Raw genomic sequence first — 12,005 nt, 5'->3', positions numbered from 1 at the left:
GCCTCACCTCTCCCTGCATCCTATTCCCTCTCTGGTTACCCAGACCAGTCAGCCATCCCATCATTAAGTCAGGTATGCAGAGGGCCAGTCAGTCAGACATTCAGTCACACATTCATTCAGTCAGTCATTCAGCCTATCAGTACATCAGACAGGCAACAGTCCATGTGGAATATCTAATCTTCCTAACTAATCACCTATTTTGAACTCTATTCATTTCTTATACCAATTAATACACCCTCTGGTGCAGATTTCAATAAGGATATTTAAAATGCTAACCACCCCTAAAGTGTTGTTTGGCTACTTCTAATGGTGGCTAGTCTTCCAAGTCACAGACCAGATTTCACTCAACACTGCATATATTGACTCTAAATTGTTTCAAAAGAAAATTACCATGGAGACAATACACTTGTCCATCAATAGTTAAATAAATTATGGTATACTTCTAGGATAAAATAAAATACTGTACAGCTCTAGGAAATAATGAGGACATATACACAAACAGCTATGGAAAAAATGGAATGCTCTTTAGCATTTTTGAAAAGTGAAAATGGATGAGCATAGGATGCTGTATATAACAAGCCTTCCCTTGAGTGAATAAAAGAATTTATATCCTGTGTATATGCACAAATATCTCTAGAAAAATATGCAAACACTAGATTTTACTGATTAGGTGCCAGTATGAGGTAATTTGAAAGTACTGGGATGGAAAAGTGGTATTTCAATATTTGCTCTTTGTACTATTTCTAAAATAAGTTCAGTATAAAAGATTAAAACATTAATAGTCTTTTCATACACTACAGAACAGTTTTTTGATATAGGTATATCTCAGGAAATATTCACATATTTATTCATTCGGTTGATGAAGACGGAAGCCACCGACACCCCTCATGCCTCACCTGTGAGGAGTGACACTTCTGACACTCTTTGTAAAGCTGTCCTTAGCTTGGTGCTGCTCTTCAGTCTCCATGGCTGCACATGCTCTGGCTTTGCACCTGTTCCCACCAATTAGGTCCCCTACCCATAGGCCACAAAGGCCCTCTGGTCCTTGGCACTGGGCGTGTCTGTGTGAGCTCAGTGGCTCTGTCTTCTGCCTCATTCACTTCCTGAAGAAAGTACACAAGAAGTTAACAAGGAATAATATGCAATTCTTTTCTCCACAGTTAAAGGTGAATTCCTTAAGCACCCTAAACAAAATATACTCAGCAAAAGCCAAAAACAATAACAAGAGCTGTATTCTTAAAAACACTTAACAATTCACTGAGATTTTTGTTGGTATCATTCTACTGCCCTTAAATTAATTTCAAGGGAAAACTGGTGAACTTTTGTCCTCCAGGAAGTTTTTCTTTATTGTCCTACCTCCTTGTCCTTCTCCCTCCAACTTCTTTCATTCCTTCCCAATCAAAACACCACTAACAACACCCCCTGCTAATCGCTATCTTGCTGTCAGGCCTAAATGGGTCAAGACTCCAATCACTAGTGAAACAAAAGGCAGTGTGTTTGGCTTAGATCTGGGAATGTACAAACTGCTTGTCTAACTACGAGTTTTCATATGCTAATACATTATAGGGAAGCATTCCTGCTGGGCGGGAGGCCACTGACTCAGGGTAGACCCAGTTTTCAAGAAGGCAACGGATAGGGTAGGGTAAGCGGACTCTCCTCACTTTTATAAACCTGCAGCTTCCAGGACTTACTGACACAGAGATAGCTTTGATGTGATGCACAGGATATTTTTAAAAATTTTTAACTAGTAACTGATCCCTCCAACATTTGGAGGTTTCACAAAAATCTAGATCTAACATCCCTTTGTGACACAATTGGCCAGCCAAGACCTGAATCCCTCCTCACAGCATTTGTCTGAGCTGAGTAATGACTGCACCTTTAATTAAGGCATGGTCTCCATTTCAACAAGGTGCCAGGTGCTAGGCTGTTCTGGAGGTATCTATTGCTGAGTGACAGATTGCCTCCCAAAAGTCAGTTGTTTAAAACAATCATTTAATTTTGCTCCTAATTTTGTAGTTACAGGTAGGGGTTGGCCAGGCTGTGGTAATCTGAAGGTTTGATTGGGCTGGAGATCCAAGATTGCCATTTCCAGGGCTCCAGTGGATGCAGGTGATGGTGCCTGGAGGACTGTAGATTGGAGTACCAATAGGTAGCCTCTTTAGCACGGCGACTGAAGGGAGGGAGAAGAGACTTCTCACATACTGGCCTCTTCCCCTGCAATGAGTCCTAGAGAACCAGGCAGAGCAGCATGGTCTTACAACCTAGTCTCAGAATCATTCTGTTGGCTGAAACATTCATAAGCTCATCCAGATTCATGTTGGAGGGAAACAGACTCCACCTCTCACTGTGAGATGTGCCAGAGAACTTAAGTCTCACTTACTTGATCTGTTTTGTAGATCCCACCTCCACCCCTGGGGCCTGAATGAATCATTGATAAAAACACATCTTCCTCTTCCCTTCCTGTCCCTGCTCTCTCTGCTCTCCCTCGAAGCAGGCAGGGGACAGTATTTACTGAGTACCACCCATATGCCATTCCTTATCTTACAAATATTTGTAGAGCACTTATCTTGTGCCAGACACTTTCCATACATTTTCTCAAATTTAATACTCACAGCAGCACTGTGTGGTTGATATTATCCCCATTTTGCAGATGAGAAAACTAAAGTTCAAATATCAGATATTTTGAATGGGATTGTTGTACAGCTTCAAAAGGGTTGACCCAGGATTCTAAATGAGCTGTTGCAGTGTGTCACATGCCAAGAGGGATTATAATTTTTTGCTTTGGTCCCTGAACAATATCTCTACAAATACATGGTGATGTACTGCATGTCTGGTCTGAATAATAAATTGTCCTCATGTGCACAAATTCTCTGGATCATGTCTCAGTGGAAATAATGCACAAGGTCTCTCCATCAAAGGGCAAGTGTCTGAAAATTCACAGATCCTTGTGTTTTTCAGCGTACCCTGGAAAAAAAAAATCAACATTTCTTATATGAGAATCTCCTCTCATCCCCCCCAAAAAATAAATAAAGTATTTGAGCCTCCAGTCACAGGCTCTAGAATGCAGGCACATGCACAGATTCATGCAGTGGGCTGCTTCTCATTTTCCTTCATATTTTGGGTGGCTGGGAATAGATAAGCAATGAATCAAAGAAGGAGAGATATAAGAGAGGGGTAGTGAGCTAGGGGGATACTAAATACCTGTACTCTCAGAATAATAAGATCCTGAGCAGAAGTATGGAAGACTATAGCCAATTTTTTTTTTCCAAGTAAGCTCCACTCCCGGCATGGAGCCCAATGTAAGATTTGAACTCATGACTTGGGCTGAGATCTGGAGTCAGCTGCTTAACTGAGTCACCTAGGCACCCCAGAATATGCTAAGATTCTAAGGGGACCAGCATTTCTATGTTCTTACACAGGGCCCAGATTTCACTGGTTTGTTGTCTGGTTTGAGATTTTCCAAGCCCACCTAAGTCTCCTCTCTTACCAGTTAGTTCTCTTTCTTCTTTCCAGTAATACTGTTTCTTGGCATGAGTAGGAAGGCTACTCTGTTCCCAATAACACAGGAGCCAAGGAGAGAATGAGAATTAATATTTACTAAGACCCGGCTAGTGCTGGGCATCTGGCACAGCATGATGTTTATTGCAAGTCCCAAGTGTAGGAAATATCAGTTCCATTTTTATTTTCCTTTTTCTTTTCTTTCCTTCTTTTTTTTTTTTTTTTGACATACAATGTGATATATTGGTTTCAGGTGTATAACATAATTATTTGTATATATTGTCAAATGATCACTATAATAAGTCTAGTTAACATCCATCACCACATATAGTTACAACTTTTTTTTCTTGCGAGGAGAAGTTTTCAGATGTATTCTCTTGATCCATCTCTTGATGGCATGGACTTACATGAAGAGAAAAAATTAATAGCAGTCACTTTTGGAAGTGATCTACCACAGTATGTATCATGCATTAATATTCTTTTAGGTCATTTTAAGTTTTCTGAGGACAAGAGATTTATTGAAATTTTTAAAACTTTTACTGTGAAAATAATACATGAACAGAAAAAATTCTTACCAACTATAATGGTATCAAAGGAAAGGTTATAAAATAAAAAGTAAACTTCCTTCCTAATCCCACCTCCCACTTCTGGGTTCTTCTTAAGTTTCTCTTTGCCTGTCTCCTTTTTACATCATATACATACATGTAAACTATATTTTTCCAAATATCATTTTTAATATTATATTCCTAAAGGCCTGTCTTATCTGCCCCCATCAATCACTGTGCAAAGATGGCCACCTTTTAGTTTTCAGTTGCTTCTTGAGAAATATTAACTTTCAATCCATTAGAATACTTGTTCTTGGCAAACATTAAGTGTCAAATTCATGTTGACTAAATGGAACTGAATTCATACAGACTCTCACAAACATACATTATGTTGTCCTTAAAATCCTCTTTTTTGTGCCTTTATTCATCACTTTATCCCTCATTTTAATGCCTTTTGGCCTTCCAAACATTTTTTAAATACAGTAAAATATCATTAAATATGAGAAAAGATAAAGGACAACATGAAATAATGACTAGTCCAAATTATAAAATAATTACCATGAACTGAAGGACTGCACTTCTTTATACAAACTATGCAAACAAAAAATTAACAAAATTTGGAAAACCCAAGACTGATACAGCCAGTTGCTTTCATGAAAAGGTCAAAGTCATTTGAAATTAGCATATCAATTATTTGTATTCACATGGGTGCATGAAAGTCTTGAAAATAAATTCAATCATTTATTGAGCACAGACCATGTATTCATTGTTGTCTGAAATGTGAGATGACCATGATAGAGCCATGGCCTTAGAAGAGTCCACTGTTCAAAGAAGGAGACTGATACAGAAATGAAGAGTACAAGGGAATGACTATGGGAGCTGGTTGAGAGAGAGCAGTGCTAGAGGGGCACCTGTACATATCCTCAGAAAATGATTATTATGGTACCATTGTTAAATCTCACCTGGGCACAGAGTTTATTGTAGATTGTTCATCCTGAAATCTGACTATGCATATTCCTTTTTAAATATTTTTAGAAAATGCAGGGAAGGCAAATTTAGGGCCAAGGTAACTCTTAAAAAAAAATCACACACCCCATAAATGGGTGACAGGCACTAAGGAAGGCACTTGATGGGATGAGCACTGGGTGTTGTACTATATGTTGGCAAATTGAATTTAAATAAAATATTTTTTAAAAATAGTGATACTTGAAAAAAATCACACACCCCAAATCAGCCATATTCAAAAGGATATCATTTTTTTACAGCATAAGGAATATAGTCAATGGTATCGTAATAGTGTTGCATGGTGACAGATAGTAGCTACACTTAGGGTGACGTATAATGTAGACTTGCTGAATCATTATATTGTGCACCTGAAACCAATGTAACTTTGTGTGCACTTCACTTAAAAAAAATACTTCACTTAAAAAAAACTTCACTTCACTTAAAAAAAAAAAACAAAATAAAATTTAAAAGGATACCAATTTTCATGATACATATGAAGATAGTCTATCAATTTCCAGTAATCATGAAGAATCATTCTTTACTATCTCTGGGATCTGAAAGTACTGGACACTGTCATATGCAGCCTCTGAATTCTTCACTTTCTGACTGCTATCTTTTTTTTTTTTATGACTGCTATCTTTAATACCCTAAAAGAATCTCTGACAGATGATTGGTACACCAAATATAGTGCTGACATGGCAAAAAATCTTTAAAAATGCATCTCTTGTCAAGGTTTTCTGGAAGACAATCCAGGTCAAAGGCACACTGCCTGAAACCCAAGGTTATCTACCTTATTATTCAAGTGGGAGGTACGGAAGTGGGGAGAGGATGGAATGTTGAGAAAGAAATCAATTAGAAACAGATTTTTGTTCTCAGAGTACTGTAGAAAGCACGAACATCCCTCTAGTCCTTTGTCTTTTTAGACATGACATCTCCTCCATTAGATGCTCACCTTGTTGTCATTCTTTTTATTTCAACATTCCTGAACAGGACAGCTGTGCTGTGCTTGTAAAACCTCACCATGGAAAAAGAATACGGGAGAACAAGAAGAGCTGAACTGAGGCACAATGAAACAGTAGGAACAACTCGTCTTTGGTGTCCTTTTTGTCCTTTCCAATGCCTTCCATACCCACCTGTCTCAAGATGGGTGCCCCCAAAAGCAGACCTTGAGACCAGAGTACAGTACAAGTAGTTTATTTAGGAGGTGAAAAGCTCTCTTAAAGGAATAGGGCAACCAGAAAGGAAATATTATCAAGCAAATTAGCACTAGGACAACCAAGGCTCAACCCAGCAAGGATCCTTATAAAGAGTATAGAACTTCTCATTCACCTTCTCATTCCATCCATCATGGACTGGGCTGTTCCCAGAGGCAATAACTGCCTAGCTTTTTTGGTCTCCCTATTTGAGGCCAAGAGAAAGCCCTCACATGGAGAGTTGCTAGTTTATAGTAGGAGGTTGTGGGAATGCCCTAGAAATAGTGCCAAGGTTATATGGGCAGGATACAGACAGAATCCATTGCACCATCTCATTTTTTTATTTGCTCAGCATTCCAAATTCTGTTCTCTCCATGTCTTTCTCTCCTTCTCCCAGCATTTTAAAGTTAGATGTCTTTTCTTCTGTAGGGGGAAAAGTGTACAGTAGGTGGTGAGTAAAAGAACAGTTGAGCATGTAGTGATATTAAAAAATCTGAATAAGAATTATTTTGATGAGATTTAGGTTACAGGGGAGGGTTCCTACAGAATGGATGGGACTTCGGGGGAAAATTCTTGTCTTGTATTTGTACTAAATAATTGCTTTTATTAACAATAATGACTAATGGGAATGATACATTGAGACTTGTTTCTTCTTGTCTCCTTATACTACAGACCAATATTTGCCTAATGTCCCAGGTAAGAAAAGAAAAATCAGTAAATTTATATGCTGTGTTTTGCTTAAGCCTTCTACTCCCAAAGCAAATTTTTTCATGAATAACTTAAATTGAACTGGGCCCCCATGTGGGCCAGTCTTGTGATGGCATCTTATTAAAAGAAACAGTTGGTTCCTATCACCAGACAAAAGGTAACTCAAACACTTGAAATCTTTATCTAGTCTATTGAGACTTTATGCACAGAAAACCATTTTTTACAATTTTCTCTCCCCATCTCTCTGTCTTCTCAGTATTGTTTTCAGGAACCATAGCTATTCCCCCCAATTTTTTCCCCACTCATCACTTTCTACCCCTTAAAATTCTTCTACTTTCAATCCCCACGACTTGTGTCTCTCCCCTAACTCCTGCCCTTTTTTAGGGTACAGTCTACTAAGACTATTTATCATCTTTAGGTCTTTTGTTGTTGTTCTTTTTTCCATTGCATGTAATCTCTACAACAAACCCTATCCAGAAGCATCTATTCTTCCCTCTAGGAGCCATAGTGAGATATGTGTGTGCTGGGAAAGGGGGAGGATGTAATGTATGGAGTGATAAATGTCGTGAATACTGACTTAAATACTTAAATACTGTAACAATTCTGCTCTTGCTTTACTCTATCTATCAACATATAATTACCTGTATCTATCTGTCTTTCAGAAAAGGACGAAAATGAACAGAAGTAGAGGGTTTCTTGTTTCCTCTTGCCTTCTACTTTCACTTTTTCTTTGTTTTTGCCAGCTACCACTTCCACCTTATGACTTTTGACTAGCCAATAAACTGTAAGACTTGCATAAACAGTTCTTAGGAAATATTATTTTTGGTGGTTATTAAGAAGGAGCACAAAATAGGGATGATTCCCAGCTCTGAGTTTTGGTAAAGTTGCAAATTGCTGCCTAAGCCAAAATGGCAAAGATAGGGACTTGACTTCACTAATCCTGTGAAACTTGCCCCTACTTCCACTAGGGAGTCACCAGGTATTCATTCAGGTGCTCCCTGAAATAAGGAATCCACTGGACAAAGCTCTACCAATTTTTATTTGAGCCCCTTAAAATCATTTTCTTTTGACTTTATCTATACATACAATATGTATGTGCACATATCCATATAATGTGTGGGAAAACAAATTAAGTTATAAAGCACTTTCATATTCATTATACTTACACAATACCAACCACTTTATGAGGTGAATATGGGTATGAATTATTTTCTTCATTCTATAAGTGAGCAAATTATAGTTCAGAGGAGTTAGATGGGTTGGCTCAAAGTCACACAACTTGTTACTATATATTCAAACCTGGGCTGCTAAGTCTCCTGCATTTCTTTTTTTTTTAATATTTTATTTATTTATTCATGAGAGACACACAGAGAGAGAGGCAGAGACACAGGCAGAGGGAGAAGCAGGCTCCATGCAGGAAGCCCAACGTGGGACTCGATCCTGGGTCTCCAGGGTCAGGCCCTGGACTGAAGGTGGCGCTAAACTGCTGAGCCACCCAGGGCCGCCCATCTCCTGCATTTCACTACAGTATATCTTAACATTCCATGATACTTTTGAGGATTCTCAAAGGACTTTGCCACTCCTTATCCTCCACATCAAGGAGTACCTTAAAATCCAGGACAAAGTGAGGACAATCCAGTGTCTTAGAATCAACAGTCAAATTCTGGGTTAGGCTATATGTGTGTAATGGTGATTACGTTTGTGTTTTCATGAATTGTGATCATATGTAATCTTTTCTAATTGTAGAAAAGTAGAAATTGCAGAAAATTGCAAAGAAGACAAGAATCATCTTTGATTTAAATAAATTTCATAATCACTGTCAACAGTCAATGTGTACCTTTCATAAACATATATATTCTTGAATTTTAACACTTGATATCAGAACAAGACATAGAAACTACAGGAAAGAACGATGATAAGCCAATTTCATTCATGAACAGCAACACAAAATTCTAACCAAAAATATTATCAATCTGAATTGCACCATTTATAAATGAGATCATATACACTGTGACTAAATTTATTTACTCCAGAAATTTGGTTAGAATTGACATTATACAAATCATTATTGTAATGTACCACATTAAAAGTTTGTCTTTTTTAAGAAGTATAATCTCAATAGACACAGAAAAAGCAGTCAAAAATTAACACTCATTCGTGAAAGAAATATGAAAGTGGGAAGAGAAAGAAACTTCCCTAATCTGAAAGAGTGTATCTCCCACAAATATTACATTAAATAGTGAAATATTAAGATCATTCTCTTTTCTATGAGAAATAAGATCAGGATAACTGCTTCTCTTCAATATTTTCTTGGAGGCTCTAGTCAGCACAGCGGCAAAAGAGAGAAATATAAACATATACTAATTGGGAAGGAATAGATAAAACTGTCACTATTTATGTATAATGGTCTACCTCAAAACTCAAGAGAGGCTACAGAGAAATATAAAAATAGGATTAACTAGAGACTTTAGCAAAATGTAAGTTTAATATATGAAAGACAATTACATTTCTATACATCAACAGCAATTAGAATATCTAATTTCAAAAATTAGAAAGGTACCAAAGACCTTAACAGACATCTCACTAAAGAAGATGTACAGATGAGAAATAAGCATATGAAAAGATGCTCCATATCACTCCATATCATATGTCATTAGAGAAGCACAAATTTTAAGAATTAAAATAATCATGTGTAGAACACAGTTGATACACTTATTAGAATGGTGAATATGCAAAACATCTACAACACCAAATACTGGTGAAGATGTGGGGCCACACGCACTCTCATTCACTACTGCTGGGAATGAAAACTGGTGCAGCCATTGTGAAAAATAATACGGCAGCTTAGAAAGCTTAGCATACTTTTACCATACAATCGTGCTCCAGCAATCATGCTCCTTGGTTTTTACCCAAAGGAGTGGAAACTATGACTACACAAAAACATGTACACAGAGTTTATAGCTTTATTAATAACTTCCAAAAACTGGAAACAACAAACATACCCTTCAGTAGGTGAATGCATAAATAATCTGTGGTACATCCAGACAATGGATTATTGTTAAGTACTAAAAAGAAATGAGCTATCAAGCCATGAAAAGACATGGAGGAAACTTAAATGTATATTACTAAGCAGAAGAAACCAATCTTGAAAAGGTTCTATACTGTATGATTCTAACTATATGATATTCTGAAAAAGACAAAACTATGGAGACAGTAAATAGATCAGCAGTTTTCACAGGTTGGATGGTAGGGAGAGATGAATAGGCATAACACAAAGGATTTTTAGAGCAATTGAAACTATTCTGTATGATACTATAATAATGGATACATGTTATTATACATTTGTCCAAATCCATGGAATGTACAACACCAAGAATGAACCCTAATGTAAACTATGGACTCTGGGTGATAATGATGTGTAAATGTAGATCCATCAATTCTAACAAATGTAGACTCTGATGGGGATACTGGGAGAAAGAATAAATGATAGAAAGTAAAAGTGGTCCTTTTCCTGCTGACATCATAGAAATGAGCTACCATTTCTAAGTTACACTTAGAATAAAAGCTGGGTTTCTTTAAATTTAATTTTATTATATTTGAAAAGATTATTGATAGAGGGTAGCACATAGTGCCTTGAGCCTGAGCTCTGGCTTGAAACCTTAGCAAGGATGATAGAAGCTGGGAAAACAGCCACTTCAAAACTACAGTTTCCTGAATTGCAAGAGGCAGAGCTTTGAACACACCTCCACTAAAGGTATTCCCTTTTCTAGAAGTCAACTCCAGTGGGTCAGGCATCCATGCAAATGCCAAGCAGAGGCCAAATAGTGACTCTGCAGAGCCAAGTACTCTATAGGATAATGCAGAGGGTGTGTACTGTAGTTACATTTCCATAGGCTCTCTGATGTCTCTGTTGGAGGGCTTCATGCCATGCCCTTGCTTGTTCACCAGCAGTTATACGTGCTCTCAGCTCTCATTTGAGCTGATGCTCACAGAAAAGCAGAACTTTGGGAATCAGAAGAGTGCAGGAAGGACAAGGAGGATGACCTGGAGGAAAGACAACAGAAAGAAACTTGAGTGGGCTTGGTAGAGTTTGACCTGATCTGAAGGGTTAATGACCCACATATGGTTTTACTTAAGTCTAAACAATCTAGATTCAAGAAAATATTGAAAATTTGAGGAGCCATGCTTTCTTTGTAAATATGGAGGGAGAGATGCAGTGGAAATAGCTTCCCATCCCTTCCCTACTTACTTTTAACATTTTTAAGTGTATAGTATTATTGTCTTCTGATGTGATTGTGCTATGGCAGTCACACACTTGTGAGTTTGGGTCAGGGTGTCCCAACAAGGACATAGATATTTTTCAACTGTCAATGATCCTGGGAAAAGAAGGGTTCCCAGGGAGGAAATGAAAACTCAGAAATCCACCCTTAGAAGGAAGAAGAGGACCAAATTCTGCAATCTGGGTCTTATTTTCTTGGCTTTGGAATCTGAAGACACATTTCTGAAATCTTCCAACCAGGGAGAAAAAGAGAGCCTCTTCCCTAAGAAGGCACTCAAGGGAAAAAGGAGAGAGGCAGACCCTAAAGTCATCTGATGAAGCTGAGTCAGATCCTGTGAGTTCTGAAATCAGCCATCCCTCTGATTGAGACATATAGACCTTCTCACCATTACCTGCAGCACAAATCAGGCTCAAACATTTAATAGAATTTTACCAAAGGCTTGAATAGACAAGAGGGAGGAAGTTTCCACTGGATTTTCTCAAAGTGCAATTCCCAGATGAGCAGCATCAGTATCCCCCAGGAACTTGTTAAGAAGGCAGATTTGGGGGTCTCATCTCACACTTATTGAACCCAGAACTCTGAAGGTAGGGGCTCAGAGATTTACAGTTTAACAAGCCCTCCAGGTAATTCCAATGCATACCTAAGTACATGGAACACTAAGCTTTCAGTAAAATCTCACACAGGTGAAGAACATCCCACTGAATTTAACTTTTAATGCGACCTCAATTTGAACACTGCCTGGTAAGGTCAAACACATTAGTGCTGTTCACCTACTA

At 37.9% G+C, this 12,005-nt stretch overlaps 1 long non-coding RNA gene across 2 annotated transcripts in view; it reads right to left on the bottom strand.

Annotated features, from left to right (window-relative positions):
* Window positions 1–3,156, bottom strand: part of LOC118351077 (uncharacterized) — a 66,750-nt gene extending 63,594 nt beyond the window's left edge. For both annotated transcript variants that reach the window (XR_004805887.2, XR_007414010.1), the window contains exons 1-2: window positions 2,613–3,156; window positions 897–1,103 (exon numbers count right to left, since the gene is read on the bottom strand). This is a non-coding gene — a long non-coding RNA (uncharacterized LOC118351077). The remainder of the gene's footprint in view (window positions 1–896; window positions 1,104–2,612) is intronic.
* Window positions 3,157–12,005: the final 8,849 nt, after the last annotated feature.

This window comes from Canis lupus, chromosome 1 (genome assembly GCF_003254725.2).
Source record: "Canis lupus dingo isolate Sandy chromosome 1, ASM325472v2, whole genome shotgun sequence".
Taxonomy (NCBI): domain Eukaryota; kingdom Metazoa; phylum Chordata; class Mammalia; order Carnivora; family Canidae; genus Canis; species Canis lupus.
Note: the sequence above shows the minus strand (reverse complement) of the source record. Positions and strands in the feature narration are given on the sequence as shown.